The 4347-nt window shown below is 42.8% G+C and overlaps 1 pseudogene; it reads left to right on the forward strand.

Annotated features, from left to right (window-relative positions):
* Positions 1 to 360: 360 nt before the first annotated feature.
* Positions 361 to 1103, forward strand: LOC146999662 (small COPII coat GTPase SAR1A pseudogene; annotated as a pseudogene).
* The last annotated feature ends 3244 nt before the right edge of the window (positions 1104 to 4347 follow it).

Consider the following 4347-nt stretch of genomic DNA (forward strand, 5'->3'; position numbering starts at 1 on the left):
ATTAAATAATCTGGCGGATTGGCCGTAGTTGGAAACTGCATCAGGTGGGAGGAAAATGTCCCAGAGGCAAAGAGAAATGTTAGGGGACGCCCTGCCTCTTTCTCTCTAGCCCTCACAGCAGTAGTTCTCTGCTCTCTTTATGTTGTCTAATGTCTACTGTCTGGTGCACCGGTTTGTTCACGTGTTTAATTCATGTGTGTTCATGTCTAGTTTTCTGAATGACTGCATGTTCTGTGTTTCATGTTGGAAAATGAAAGATGGCTAAAACTTTCTCTGCTGGTATAGCAAAGTCGAGAGTGGCTCACACTTTGACTAAGAATCAGGCACAGCAGGAGGGCTCCTGCTGGAAAAACTGTTTTTTAAGAAAGGGAGTCTTGACTGCTGGTCTGTGTGCTCTGAGTGAGGGTCGCGCTGCCAGCCACCGCCGGAGGAGCCCCTCGGGCCATTGTAAGCATCAATAATGTCTTTCATCTTTGAGTGGATCTACAATGGCTTCAGCAGTGTGCTCCAGTTCCTAGGACTCTACAAGAAATCTGGAAAACTTGTATTCTTAGGATTGGACAACGCGGGCAAAACCACTCTTCTTCACATGCTGAAAGATGACAGACTAGGCCAGCACGTACCAACACTCCATCCCACTTCAGAAGAACTGACAATTGCTGGAATGACTTTCACCACTTTTGATCTCGGTGGGCATGAGCAAGCACGTCGCCTTTGGAAAAATTATCTCCCAGCGATTAATGGTATAGTTTTTCTGGTGGACTGTGCGGATCATTCTCGTCTCATGGAATCCAAAGTTGAGCTTAATGCTTTAATGACTGATGAAACAATATCCAACGTGCCAATTCTTATCTTGGGAAACAAAATTGACAGGACAGATGCAATCAGTGAATAAAAACTCCGTGAAATATTTGGTCTGTATGGGCAGACCACAGGAAAGGGGAATGTGACTCTGAAGGAGCTGAACGCCCGCCCCATGGAAGTATTCATGTGCAGTGTGCTCAAGAGGCAAGGCTACGGCGAGGGTTTCCGCTGGCTTTCCCAGTATATTGACTGATGTTTGGACAGTGAAAATAAAGAGTTTTACTTCTGGACTGATCCTATTCACAGCTTCCTCATGGACTTTTCTAATAGAAAGCTCTCCAACCATATATGGCATTGAGAAGCCACACGTCTGTCTACGCTCATTGCCCAGTGGTGACATGTGCTCTTCTCCACACTGTCTGCTGCTGCTGCCGGGCAGTGTGCGAGGAATGGGGCTGGCAGCATTTGCCAGGGAAAGCTGGGTGCCATCATGGGACACCCGAGAAGAAAAACACGTCTCACCACTGGTTGATTTCAAAAGAAAGTGATTCTATTTTTTAAAGAAAGTGTTGTTAATGTAATTGGTATCCCTTCTCTAACTTTTTGAGTTCACAATTTACTTGGTCCAGATTTTCTATTCTTTTTTTTTTTAACTAGTAAATGAAATTTAGATACTTCATAAAATTATGAACAGATAGCGCATTGGGCTCTGCTGTGTGACTGCCTGTTGAGGGTGGTACCCGAGACAAGAGCCTGGAGAGGACAGAGCCTCGGCCTTCCCCAGGGTGGTCTCCACCGTGGTAAGGGGAGTCCTCATCTGGAGTGGGTGAAGTGTCATGGTCACGTTGTCAACTTTATTTGCAGCTACCAGTTTCAGCAGGCTTTGCTTTTATACTGTTGTGAAATTTCATCTCTCTGTGTAGCACCTTCCTTTTTTTCATTGTAGATATAAAAAGTGACTTTTGCCTCATGAAAGAGTTAAGGACATCTGTCATGTAGAGCCCATGCTGTGGGTGTGACTCTGATGCTTTTGAACATATTCTAGAGGGACGGTTCTGAACAGGAGGGTGCAGCTCAAAATCATCAGCTTAAGGCCCTGAATTCTGTGAGATTCTCATCTGGCAGCAACAAGAGAACCCAGGAAAAACCCTCAGGGGCTCTGTGTTTTCTCCTTAAGAAATAAAAGAAAACCCAGGTGGTCTTCTGGCAGCAGCGAGTGCTAAAATGGAAGCAGCAGCGGCCCTGTGAGGATCATGAACAGGCTTTTTATATATAGATAGCATTTGGTTGGTTTTCTTGCTGCCGTGTGTGATGTTAACTTTATATTTTACCCTTGAGTGCATGAGAGGAGATGGTCTGCAGATGGGAGGGTATCTTGATTCTGATTTCCTTTAATGCAAGGTGAGAGTAGGTTCTTAAATGGAGATTCTGCTGTTGCTGCTGCTGTATTCTGACAGGCTTGTGTCCAGCAAGAGGGTAGGGAAGCTAGGAGCACACTCCTGGAGAGTGACTTAACACATTTTAGTTTTGAGCACTGAGCCTATGGGACAGTGTTTTGTTACACTGCCGGGTTTCCAATGCAGAGGCTTGGTGAGGTGTCTGTCTGCAAACTGCATGCATTGCGTTCACCCATGTACAGCTGGGATGAGAACTGTCAGTGTGGAAGGGCCTGCTGTTAAAGCCCTGAGTGAGCTGGGTAGGTGACTGTTGTGCCCTTCATTGCCTTTGGCTAAGACTGTCTACATGTCTGTCCAGGCATATGACAGGTGTGAGGGCCTCAGCATTGGGTTCCTCATCTGTCTTTCTTGTTTGTCCCTAATTGCTCGGTAGCAACCTAGAAGACTGGACTCTGCCCCGGGGTGGCTCTTTGTGAAAGTGGTTTATTCTGGCCACCGGAGAAAGAGATGGCTGAACAATGGCACCAGTCTGGTTCATGCTGCATAGAACACTGTCTTAAGTAAGGTGGCCAAAAGAGGCTGCTGCAGCAAGTGCAACTCTACCAGGGCCTTGGCCAGGGGCTCCAATGAACCGAGACTCTTCATTCTGTTTATCAGAGTGCACATGTGTCCTGTTTCAGCAAAAGTAAAACTGTCATTTACGAAAGGTCAGGCTGTATCCTAAGCATTTTAATAAAAAGCTAAAATGAAAAAAAAAAAAAAAAAAAAAAAAAGAAAGGGAGTCTTCAGCCTTATGGTTTTGGGGCAAAAAAGCTGATAGATGGTTTTTTCCTAAGAAAATTCTCTGCATTCGTGATTATTGTATTTAGCTAATGACAAAGTGCTTTTTTATTTTATAATTATAGCTAGAAAAAATAAAATTCTCTGATTGGTCTAAGTGAAGCCCTTATTTGGTATCAGCTCATAAGCTATTGGTTAACATTAAATAATTGTTACATTGGTAACAGAAGGTTAGCCTTAAATTGGCAATTCAGGAGTCTTTTCAAACATGTGGCATAAGCAGGCCAAAAAACTGGGCCTCCTAAGATACTTCTAGTTGAGATAATATTTATTGTGATTCTTATCCTAGAAAGTAGAATTAGATAGATTTAAAGCAATGTCTCTTTAATGAAGCATTAAAGCTTGCACTGTCATACATTCAGAGGTATAAGTTGGCAGTCAAATCTTGCAATGTGGTAATGAAGATTTAATGTTTATTCTAAAGTGATATATTTCTTTGAAATTGGGTATTGCTTTCCCAAGGCTGTAGATACTATTCTAACATTGCGTAAGAAACTTAAAAATCATGGTTAAAAATTGCCAGTGTTCCTTTAACTGCAGCTGGCAGTTTGATCGCAAATTTAAGATTTTATACTCACCCATATATTGTTAATTAAGATAATTACAAGAGTAATCATCTTATGAGAGCACTAACACAGCTCTCTATGGCTATACAGCCATACAAAGTTCAGGGCAGCCTCAGCGAGGTTTGTGTGACTTTCTTTTGTTTTGCAAACGGTGTGCCTAAGGAAGTTCTTGAAATTTGCCTCTCCTTGCCTCTCAAGAGAAGTTTACTTTAAATACTTGCTCTCACACAAGGAGCTTTTTAGTTCTGGGTAGTAGCTGTTGCTCCAGAAAAGATTCAGAGGCAATATCTTTTTAATACTTAGGGTTGTAGTTTGCTACAGAGGCTTTGCAGAAAATAAAGAAAGCTTTTATAATTGTTATCAATTATAATCAATGATAATTAAATATTAAATGTGCCCACAGCAATTCTTTAGCAGGCTGCATTGTGACTAGGGTGTGAAAACTTTAGCTGTCATTAAGCTGACCCTAAAGCAGAACCACTTTATCTTTACTGTAAACATTTATCTGGTCCCTGTAAATCCTTTAGAAGTCATTCCTTTGTTTCCTGTCAGGTAACTTCAAGATTCTTTGCCTGCTGTGACTTCCTACCCCCTTTATTTTCTGTATTCTTTGGCAAGAGAAAACATTATTCTTATCCTCCTTACTAGCCTGCTGCTGGCTGCTGCAGGGCCTTGGGGCACACAGCTTTCTGTGCGCGTGGTAGCATGGGAGGCCACCAGAAAGTGGGTGGCTTTGTAGC

The sequence above is a fragment of the Mus caroli genome, unplaced genomic scaffold (genome assembly GCF_978045245.1).
Source record: "Mus caroli unplaced genomic scaffold, Mus_caroli_1 scaffold_82, whole genome shotgun sequence".
In the NCBI taxonomy this organism is placed as follows: domain Eukaryota; kingdom Metazoa; phylum Chordata; class Mammalia; order Rodentia; family Muridae; genus Mus; species Mus caroli.